The sequence below is a fragment of the Euprymna scolopes genome, chromosome 1 (assembly GCF_053919585.1).
Source record: "Euprymna scolopes isolate OS-2025 chromosome 1, ASM5391958v1, whole genome shotgun sequence".
NCBI lineage: Eukaryota > Metazoa > Mollusca > Cephalopoda > Sepiida > Sepiolidae > Euprymna > Euprymna scolopes.
This window is the reverse complement of record NC_136482.1, coordinates 73,106,355-73,118,921: the sequence shown is the minus strand read 5'-3', so window position 1 is coordinate 73,118,921 and position 12,567 is coordinate 73,106,355. Positions and strand designations below refer to the sequence as shown.

The 12,567-nt window shown below is 32.3% G+C and overlaps 1 protein-coding gene across 9 annotated transcripts in view; it reads right to left on the bottom strand.

The window, feature by feature from the left end:
* Positions 1-12,567, bottom strand: part of LOC145241418 (vacuole membrane protein 1-like) — a 258,682-nt gene that overhangs the window by 181,644 nt on the left and 64,471 nt on the right. The gene's annotated exons all lie outside the window — the stretch shown is intronic.

Below are 12,567 nucleotides of genomic sequence, written 5' to 3'. Positions count from 1 at the left end.
TCCTTCTCGTAAACACCAATTCATGCTTCTGCTAAATTCGTCCCTTATGGCCATTGTACCTGTTCATCATTACTGTCTGTTTCTGATATGATCTGAAACTCGTGATTCAGTTAAGCTGACTGATACCATCCCAGTTTTGAGAACATTATTAAACATATTCACCAAATTAAATTATATATATCTTCATATATATATTTTGATTGCAGAAATTCCACTCTGAACCAAAATACACTAGGTTTGCTCCAACAAATGCCACATACAAATTTATGTCTACACTATTATCCACTACATTATGTAACTTTTGAATGCCATTTTACACAGATTTATTAGTTATAGTAATTGCATCCTAGCAGCAACATCACAGTCGCAACCACCTATAGTGGAAGTAGTTGCTATTTTCCCCTCTAAATAAAAAGTACTTACCGCTCCCAGTCAACACCAGGAGGTATTCTGCATTTTGGACAGATATGGAGTTGCTTATTATCTAGCTCATATACTTATAGACATACCATAATCTTTCCATTTACCAATGCCAAAAATAATGATTTCTCTTTCCACATTCCACCAAGTCTCATTGGCTGAGAATTGACTATTTGTTCACTCCAGAATGTAAATCTTCCTACAAAAAAAAACGTTCCAGAGATTTACAAGCATGGCTTCCCTCTATATAAGAGGCAATCATTCCAAATAAAATACCCCAAATACAAACATTTTAACACATCGCAACATGTCCATAAGCCAAGACTTTTGTTTTTACATTAAACATAATGTACATGTTAACTTACACAGCTATGCTACCGTGCTAGTTTTGGGTTTACATACACTGTATTTACTGTTTTCTGATACCATCACATGCTGATAGCCATTATTTCTTCCTTTTCTAAAAGCTAGATAAACCTTTCTTTTTTTTTCTTTAAGTACGACTGACTAAAATTCTTTATATGCTAAATAGAAAAATAAAAAAATGATTACGCGATTATTACAGTCAAGACACAGAATGAACACTGACAAAATCGCGGCAGATTTACCGTTCAGTTGTACAAATATCTTCGAACCATGTAATCACTCAAGGGAACTCGTTCAGTCAACACCAGTATCTTGCTTAATGTAAATAGAAATTTGTTCATATTTACGTGATCATTGTAAATATAATCATATGATTAAAATTTAATTAAAATTAACCACTTTGTTTAACAAATAAAGAAATAATGCAAGATGAAGTTTTGAAATGATTAAATTTTTTTTGTGACCTATTTTTGTTTAAAAATAAAAACAAAACATTTAATATTAGTCATAAATTAAAGTACACACAAACATTTTTTAATATATATACTTAAAAAATTCAATTGGAGGAAATTAGGCAATAACAATTTTTGTTTTGTGACCCATTTGCGTTTAAAAAATTAGAAAAAAAAAAACGTAATAATAGCACCCATGCGAACCATAAGAAAAAAAAAAGTTAAGCAAACCCCTAAAAAAATAAATAAATGTAAATAGCAGCTAGTACCTGTGTGAGCACGAAAAAAAATTAGCCGCAATAGCCAGGCTCGAACATGTAACACTAAGAGTTAAAAAAGAGATAAAAAAAAAAAGCCATCTCATATATTGCAACTGAGAGATCATTTTAAAATTCTAACCATCCTTTTAAGAACAGCTGTTTAAATCTCTTGTACTTGGTTCACTGGGTATATCTGCCAGGCAGTTTTGTAAATTTGAGTCCAGTTGCTCCTATTATTACTAAGATGATGGAGCTCAGTTTCTTTTCATCACAGTTGATGAATTTTCACATGAAATCAAAGTGGAAGAAATAACAGTAGTGGTTGTGACCCCAATGAGTATACTTCTAATATAAATGGTCAAGTGAAAACATAATTTTTAAAATACTTACGATTTTCATTGATCAAAATATCCTAATTGTGGTTTTGGAGAGAACCGACTCATTTAGTATGATGGCTAGTGGGCTTACTAATGGACTGAGAAAGGTTCAATCCTCAATAGTTATAACAAAAATAATAAAATAAAATGGTACCTTATACCCCCCCCTACAATCAGTAAATACTAGGCATTATAAGATGAGGATCCTAGGAAATTAAGAGGCAACCTTACCACCACACCTCTGTAGTAGTTAATGAAACAGAAGCCTTTAAGTTGCCCTCTACTGTTGTTCACTTTACTTTGCAGGCATTAATTACATCCTTATTTTGTATGCTTGTTTTTACATCATTTTAAACAAGGTGAAATGAGAAAAGTAGTGAGAATAAAGGAAATGGTAGTGGTATGAACGATGTAGCAGTGCAAAAGAGAGAAAAAAGATGATATAAATAAATGATGTAAATAAAGAAAAGTAAAGGCACTATTATATAAATGTTAACCCATTATTCATCAATCTCAATTTCCATTAAACTGAAAGAAAACAGTAAGGCGGGAGGGGGGGGGTTAAATAATACTTTCAATCAAACAAGAAAAAATAAAATGAATACATACTCTAGCTTCTATTTTGCTTTTTCTTCATTTTTTTCCAAGAAAATCTATCCGTTCAGTGGATTATTCTCCTTTTTGTGGGGGGAGGGGATACTCTTTGCCTCATGCCATCAATGCAGAAATAAATATATTTTGTGTGTGTGATCATGCATGAACATCCTGGAAAACTAGTTAACTTTAATACATAAAGTGAATGTAAAATAGTTTTAAAATTACAAACCGAACAATTGTGTGACATCTCATAACATGGGACACTAAAAACGTTAGCAAAAAAATGTGTTGTTTCTAAATATTAATAAAATTGTAAGTATTTATCTCTACATGCAATTTTAAATTTAGTATAATATTAAAAATTTACAGAAAAAATTTTTACATAAACTATTTCTATAAATATTTATTTTTTATTTCAAATGTTATTTCAAATTTTGGTTTTATGTGAATTGAAATGCTGACTATAGCAGCAATTTAATTTACATAATTAACTTCCACCCCATTTTTGCTCCCTTTGCATAAAAAACTAAATATATCCCTCATTACCCACCTTTATGCTTAACAGGTATGTTCTAATATCCATAATGACCGGTAAATTGGCTTATGATTGAATCCTAAATGTAGAAATAACCATATGCATACTTAATTTTATATATATTATAGATAGGGAAACAAAAAACATTGAAGTGGCTTACATATCCAATACGTTTTTTTTTGTTTTTTTTCATTATTTCTATTCAAGCACAATATATTTAATAACTGCAGCTAAAAAATGTATGACAAAGTTTCAAAAGCTGCAATGGCTGTTGGTGTGGACTTGTGAGTCAGCTGTTCTATGGTAGAGTTGCACTACTTTCACAAACCATTTTAGGAAAAGTATGGATCGTGCAATAAGTAATGCCCCTGACCCACTTCCAATTGTCTGATCTAGCTGAAATTTTGCATGTGCAATGATTTATATCTCTATGGGTTATGTGGCAAATTACAGCTCTGAACTAATTGTGCTTTCTGTTTTACAGGTATTTGAACTGAGTCAGGTGTGAAATGGAGCCTGTTGAATGTCGATCAGTGGTCCGGTTTTTGTATTTGAAAGGACACACACCATAGGAGACTTTTGATGAAATGAAAGAAACTTATGGTGATAATGCCCCATCATATGACCTTGTAAAACGCTGGTACTGTGAATTCAAACATGGCCGGAAGTCTGTGGAAAGCTCCCAGATCTGGTCGGCCCCCTTCTGCCATTGACAAGGCATCTGTCCGTCAAGTTGAGGCTGCCATTTTGGAAGATCAGCGCATTACTATTCGCCAAATAGCCCAAGATGTCAAAATTAGTACAGGGTCTGTGGAAACTATCATTTATGACCATTTGCATATGCATAAGGTGTCTGCCAGATGGATTCCCAGGTTGCTCACACCATTCCAGAAGCAAGAACACGTCGAGTGCTCGAGGATGAATTTGGAGACGTGTCAAGAAGATGAGTCAAAGTTTTTCAAAAGACTGATTACACAGGATGAAACCTGGGTCCATTACTATGATCCAGAGACCAAAGCCCAGTCAATACAGTGGAAGCACTTGGACTCACCACATCCAAAGAAGGCAAGGATGCAGCCCTCTGCTGGCAAAGTCATGCTCCCAGTCTCTGGGACCAGGACGGAGTAGTGATGACAGATTTCCTGGCAAAGGCTACCACAATTACAGTAGCCTATTATGCTTCACTTTTGAGGAAATTAAGGGAAGCTATCAAAATCAAGAGGCGGGGCAAGATCAGCAAAGGTACACTCCTCCTGCAGGACAACGCTCCGATCCACAACTCGCATGTCGCCAGATCAGAAGCATGGGTGTGTGGTTATGAAATCCTTCCCCATCATCCCTACTCTCCTGACCTTGCACCCTCTGACTGTCACCCCTTCCCAACCATAAAGTTGTTTTTGAAAGGAAAGCGTTTCCCAGATGATGCAGCCTTGATTTCTGAAGTCACGTCGTGGTTGGAGGACCAACCTGGGGTGTTCTACAAAAACGGTTTCCAGAGCTGCATCAAACGATGGGAGATGCATAACTCTGGGTGGTTCCTATGTAGAGAAAGACTAATAACTGTGCCAAGTTTTGTTGCTCTACTCCTATGGGAAGTGGGTCCGAAGCATTACCTATTGCACGCCCCTCATACATGGTGTTAATAATGAAATAGATCACAAACCCTGGTAAATCAAGGGAGAAACGCATAATCAACACCATATACTACACTATTCTAAATGAACTTAGAGAATAGAGTACTTTTCAAATAAACTATTAAAAAAAAAATTAAAAAATTGAATCTGGCAACATATCTGGCAATTGAATAAATAAAAGCCCAAAATCAAAGAAAAAGTAAAGAAAAGGTAGCAAAAGAGAAGAATAGTCCAAGTTAATCACTGAATATTCATGTTCAATATTCAGTGATTATCTCATGCAAATTCATGGTCAATAAGTGAAGCTGCAAGCAACTCCAAATCTTGATCATAGATATATGATATCATAATATGCTTATCACATATCTATTATTACAATACTAAAGCAATGCTTTCTTTAACACTTATAACACAAAATACATACTAAAATATTCTGTAGTCCTAGAACTGAATTATATTCAAAATAAATTCCATGTAAACTTTTCAAATTAGCCATAATTAGCTGAATAAGTTGCCCATCTCCCACTTATCTATTTCTCTCACCCTCTCTCATTCAACTACTCAAATATTCCAAAGTTTGTTAGGATTTAGAGAAAGAATGTCTTTCAGCATTATTTTTTTTGTCATCTTATTTACATTACGTTTGAACAGTTTAGAAAAAAGTGTACAGAACAGGAAATTTGATGGTATTTACTTCCTCTGTAGGTTACACAAGATAAGGTATGGGTTTGATGAAAGTTTCTGTGGAAGGAACTGGATTCGAACTTGACCATCCCAGGTTTTCAAATGTGATAATGTACAGAAAGGCACTTGCCATGAAAATAATAGTACAGAGAAAGGCTCTCAATGTCTCTTTTGTAGGAGAGAGGCTGCAGGGAAGAGGAAAAGGCATCATCTAGATTTCAAAGACTGCTTTGAACTCTGTCAAAGCAGTATAGGGTGCTCCAAGCAGCTCCTGCTCAGATGTGAGAACAGTACTCTATCCTAAAACATACTTGGCTCTTATATAGGTAGAGGATTAAATCAGCAGTGAGATATCTACTGAAGCAGTAGAATGATCCAACCATTTTTCCAGTGATCTTAGTAACAGATTTGATGTAGGTGTTCATTTCAGATCAGGAGTAAGGTCAGTCCCAGAAGCTTGTCAAGATATGGTGTTTCCCCCAAGACAAGAACCATTTATTTCAATTGAGGCCGGATGGAAGTCAGAGCACCGATGGTAGAAAGATAGGTTGGTCTTAGATGTACTAAAATGTACCAGCCACCACCACCCTCCATTGCACCACGTGCTCAAGATGAGAAAAGAGAGAATCAGAGATTTTGGTCATTGCTGACTTTTGAAGTGTTGCTATAGATAGTATTATCTACATGCCTATGAATGATCTAAGAAAGTGATTTGGGAGATCATCGATAAAGTACATTTTACACATGTTTCATTGAATAGCATAAGACCCCTAAATAACTCAGACAAATGCATGTTCTTAAAAAAGCTGGTGGAAAGGTCTTATATAGGATGAAAAGGGATTTGGTGGAGAAAAAATTTACATGAAATGAAAATGGAGACATTTAAAGTATGCAAAAAAAAAAAAAAATGTTAAAAAAAATCTTGTGTTTATAGGCACCCACCTACCCACCAAAAATAATGGAATTCAGAACACACATGGAGAAACAATCTTACATCGCCATATTGGATTTGGAGACATATTTCCAAGATTTTGTATTTAGGTTCTAGATTAAAAATAAAAAGCTAAATGAAACTCCAGAAAATATTACTTTAAAATATTTATAAAAAAATATCAGCTAAAAATTTTTATCTTTATTATCTTTTTTTTATATTTTATCTTTCTAAGTTTCAGGAGGCAATCAAGTGTTCGAATTACATCTTCCAGTCCTCTTAGCATAAAATCTACCATGGATAACAACATTCTTATCCCCACCCTCCTTCCATTGTGGAAAGTATCCACGCAAGTTTCAAGATTAGAAAATTTGCATAAATATGAAGAGACTTGGAATTCTTTTATATATATACTGGCTTGAATTAAAGTTTAAAATGCAAAAGTCAAGTATTATGCTTCAATTGTGCTCTAAACAGAAACACCCATTTCCAATGTGCCCCTGCTGTATCAAAGAACCTACTGTCGATTTTGTCAGGCCTTTCGGCTTGTATAGTAATAAAACTTCTCAAATGCATTTGTGAAGTTAAGCTGTGTAAAATGTTAACTTTAATCAAAATTACTTTTGATCAGATTATTTGAATTATCGATTATCAATACTTATTGAAGACATTCCGATTCAAAACCTATCTAAGAACACTGTCAAGTGCATAATAATTTAATGTAAAATTTCATAAAATTAGGCCCAGCCATGTGAGTCCATAGGGAACAAACTAGCACAATTCCTTTTATCTAATAGTAAAGAGATACTGTTTTAAAGACTTTAAAAGTAACCAAAAATAAATTTTAAGACTTTTAAAAGGATCTAAGCTAAAAATAATCTTTTTTTTAGTTTATAGACATGCTAAAATAATCTATTATACAAACAGCAAGCATAATCCCAGGAAAGATTAATTTATTTATCATTATCAATAAGTAAACACAATTTTTAATGTTATCATATAGTAAACATTTTTTTAGATCAAAATGTACACATTAGGTGTGTGTGTGTTGGGAGGGGGGGGGTGGCTTGACTTAGTTTTAGTAGTGATCTGGAGGCATCCATTTCATATGTTTTAACATATGGTGTTGTCCTTCCCCCACCTCAAGTAAAAGAACTGTCTTTTTGGTGTTACCCAGGAGCCATAAGACAAAGTGCTCAATATCTTAAATTTAAAAGAAAAACAACATTAAAAAGCATTTTTATCACTAAATGCACACATCAAATGGGATCTTCATCCATTCCTCGTTTCACTAATACTGCATTTACAAGTTAATCGTTCTCCAGAAATCGTCAAGAGATCTGCACCATTTTAGTGCATCTATTTGAGTCCATTTGAAAAAGTTGTGTTACCTTCATTTTTTTCTTTATACCCAACTGAGCAAACAATCATAAAATACATATTGCAAATGCTCAATGGTCATCAATGAACTGGTTTTATTGCAGATTTGGGGTTTTAAAATCGAACCTTTTCTACAAGTAACCGAAGAATTAAAGAAAAATGCCTCCTTTTGCAATTGCTTTTCTTTGACATGATCAGCTTTTACTGTGAAAATTACATTTTAAAGATTGAATTCAAAATAAATGTTAACAGGATTCGAAATTAATCATTTTAGAGTAATTTTCTTCAGTTCAATTTATAGAGTTTTATTTTAATTATCTGAACTTTGTTCAGAACTTCTAATTAAAAAGTTATTTATTCAATGAAGTGATGAGACATTTTTTCTTTAAATATTTAAGTTAAAATCTGGGTCAATATGTACTATGAAAAAGGTGGGTATTTTATAACAAAACAAGGTCAAATGCTTATTTCCTGTTTCTCAACACATTAGGAAATTATGCATCAAGGATGTTAGTAGTCAATGACAAAAAAATGAACTCAAGATGAATTTACTTATCTATAATATAAAGCTGAATGTCTGTGTGTCTGTGTATGTGTGTGTGTGTCTGGTCACGAATAGGCTCCTATATGGTTGACTATTTTAAAAAACTGATTACATATAATGATAGATGTATCAAGACACAGGAATGGGTATGTTTGATTTGGCAGAACAGTGGTTCATTAAAATTGTGGGGTCTGCGTTCACGCATGGTCCACAAAGTATGGAAATAAAAAATTTAATTAAAAAAAAACGTTTACAAGTGTTTTTGATATAGATGTACATAAGAATACTTTGATAAGTACGTTTTAACTTAAATAGGGATGGTATAATAAAATTGTGGGGTCTGCATTCGCGCCTAGACTCCATAGAATGGAAATAGGAACAAACTTTAATAAAGACTTTTCATATTTATCTGTGTAAGTATACTTTGATAATTATGTTTCAGTTTGAAGAAATATGGTATAATAAAATTATGGGGTGTCCGTTCGCGCCTGACCTCCATAGAATAAAAATATGTCACAAAGTTTAACAAGGTTTTTTAATATAGATCCACAGAATATTGTGATAAGTATTTCAGTGTGAACAGGTATGTTATAATAAATTATAGGGTTTATCTATTTTATTTTTACTTTCATCATATTTTGCTTTGGTTTTGATACCCCCAAATTAAAAGCTATCTCATTACAACCCTTCCTTTTCATAACCTATCATACTTTCATAAATCAGTCCATTTTCTGTAGACTGTCTTTGAACCCAGACAACGACGGGTACTTTTGCTAGTCTATATATATATATATATATATATGAGCATATGTCTATACACACGTGTACATATATGTATATATATGTACACTTGTTTACTTGTTTCATTTGTACTTCAGTCAAAGTTCTAAGAAATCAAGGGAGGGACCCCTTCCTAGGACTAACACTTTATCTCTACATGCAATACATAGATATTTGAATATTCCAATTAAGTTTTCAATTACATCTCAAATAGTGTTGGGACGATTCCTAAATTTTTTCCGATTCCAGACTATTGGTGAAAGTCAAAATGGAATCTGCGCTATTTTTAAATATTATTTTCGAGTTTAATTAAAGTTTGACGATACCTGCATTATTTTTTTATTTAAAAATCCGTGTACTGGTGTTTGCACCAACAATATTGAAACCTACTGGTCTCGTATTAAAAGAAGACTGAAATACATATCGGGATCAGTAGGAGAAATGAAATTGTCTCGTGCCGATGAGGCCATGTAAAGAGAGGCTTATAACATGAAAAGTGAAAAAATATTAGATAATTTGGAAACATTTTTAGAGCATGTTCATGAAAAATATTTAGGTTAACAACCGGTGAAGCTACCGAAAAGTAACACTTTTGAATGAAGATGGATATAAACAATATTTTTAAAATTAATTACTTAATTTTACTTAAAAAAATGTAAACATATATAAACAAAATATTTTAGAAAATAATTTCTTAATTTTATATAAAAATTGATTGTAAAGAATTTTTTTAATAATTATTGAAAAATATTGCAAAGTGTTTATATTTAGTTCTTTGGGATAATAGGGGCACCTGAAACCCCCTTCCAAAATGAAAAAAACTTTAAAGCGCTTTTTTTTTTAAGTTTGAAACCCAAGTAGTGGCTAGTTAACTTAGAACAACAAGTGCGCATGGCAATAATTCTTCAGGGTTTAAATGTATTATAATGCTTTTATGGTGGTCGAAAAACGTTTTTCAGCCGCCATATTACTACTTCCTATTTACTTGCCTCCCCACGAGGGCAGAGTTAGATACAAGGTCGGTCTTTAATGTAGAGAAGCATTTATTACTAAAAAACGAAATGGTTACATATAAAAGCAACTTGAGCTAAAAGTAACAAAAAAAAAATTTTTCATTCAAAGAATTAAAAGAAAGAAAAAATTCAAAGAAATTTCAAAACTCATTAAGATAAATAAAGATTACCTTTTATAGTTAATAAAATTTTTGTACATCATATTAAATATGTTATGAAAAGTTCTATGACGTTTTTATCATAAATTTTTGAGAGCATTAATCTCACTTCAAACAGTTAAACTTAAAAATGTAAGAGAATCATAATGAAAAAAATCATAAATCTAAGGTATTTTTTGATGATGCGATTCCAATACTCCCCCAAAATACACGATTCTTACGATTAACGATTCTGATTAATCGCCCCACCACTAATTTCAAACACTGAGTAAGTAAATAAGCTGGTGACATAATTTTTCCTCTCCCCAATTGACTATTTAAATATGTTATAGTAATCTCTTGGTTTTACCAGATTCTAGGACAAAAATTCATCTAATTCTGTGCGCCTTTTTTTTTTTTTTTTTTTTCTAAAGACGATTATGTGTGGTTTTAAGAGGGTCTTTGTGCAATTATGAGAGGGTGGGGAGGTGGCCACTCTGACTTTGAGTTAATGATAGAGCTAAGGAAAATTGTGTGTGAACACACTGAAGACTTGATAGAAACAAAACAAAAACAACTTTAGAATTTAGAGTGGGGGTTAGTTTCACATAAATGTAATGTAAAATAATTCACCATTTTGAGACCATTCTAGTGTTTTAGGACATTTGACTAATTTATTTTTTTATGGGTGAAAAATGGTGCCCTTTTTTTTTAAGGAAGGATTTTTTTAGACACTTATATGTAGCTTATCAAGGAACTTTGTTTGGTGAGGAGCTTGCCACTTAAACTTAGCGTTATTGTTAGGGCTAAAGAAGGTTTTAAGAGGAGGAGGCTTGCCACTCATACCTAGGGTTGGAGGTAGGATTAAGGGAATTTTTTTTTAGTTTTTTTTAAGGTGCTTGACCCCCATATTTACGGTTAGTGGCTCATAATTATTGGCTTTTGAAAATGTTATGCCTTAGATTTTGGACATCAAATTACTTTTAAATAAGAAATTTATTTTTATATTAATTTATTTATTGTGGACTATTATTCTCATCTTTATTAGTTGTTGTTTCACAACGTTTCCGCCACCTATTCCTCACGAAACGTCGTGAAACAACAACTAATAAAGATGAGACTAATAATAGTCCGCAATAAATAAATTAATATGAATAATTCTCATCTCAATAATGAATTCCAATTCAAATAATATATGAATTTATTTTTGTTTGTCGTAATTCTTAAGCGGTGTGAAACTTAAGAATTACAACAAATAGACAAAAATGAATTTCATTTAAAACACGTGACATCACTAACAGAAAACGTGACGTTTGGAAAACTTATTAAGTATTTTTGCCCACTTATTTAAATATCAAAAAATATTTTTTGCTAAAGCTAACAAATTGTTCACAAATTTTTGATAAATTTGGTTTTTATTTTCAACTAGCGGGGGTACCCGGCGTTGTCCAGGTGTTTGGAGGTGTGTGCGCTCTTAAATAAAAAGAAACCGGTTGGGGGGGGGGGGGGGTACTGCTCGCACACGTGAAGCAGAAAAAAAAAATCATTTCACATTTTCGTTTTTTTTAAAAAACCAAACACTTTAATTCACCGTTAAAAACTAATGTAATGGATTGAATTGCACACGTTACATATTTGTTTTTCAACTATATTTTTAAAATTTGACCAAAAATAACGCCAGATTGCTTTAAAATTATACATTCTGATAACTGAAGCTCCAACTAAATATGTAAGAAAAGATTTTCTATATTCATATTTTCGTTTATAGTTAATTTCTAAATTTCATGACGAAATTCTTAAGAGAATCGCGGTACGACCATTTACAAATCGGGGAGGGGGGGGGATTACAATATCTTACCGAAAATGCTGTTTTATGATGTTAACATTTTTAGCACTTTATTTGCTTAAAACTCTTAAAATATATGATGTACATTTCATTTTCAAACAAAACGGTGGTATTTTGAGGACTTAAGTTGCTTTGGTTTTTAAAATATGACGATTTTAGCAAAAACCCCTTGAAATTCGTAATTATCCAAAGCATTTTATCATCTGTGTCTATTGCTAGCATAAGCATAAAATTATATACATATATATATATATATATAAAAGGAAAAATGCTTGTGCACATTTTTATGTCTGGCAAAGGCTTCTTTGAGGGAGGGGGGTTACTATTTCTTTGAACTTTATATATCGTCTACATCGTAATATCTAGGATTTGCGAACATGCGTTGCTATAGAGTTATAACCTAAAAATACCAATTTTAAAAGATGAATGATTGCATTTCCCAACTGCCTTTCATTTTGTTTTGTATGTCATGTATTTTCAAATAAATGTCTTGATAATAATCAAGCATGTGTGGTGACACAAGCAAGATCAAACAGTAGTATATATATATATATATATATATATATATATATATATATATATATATATATATATATATATAGAAGTTGGGT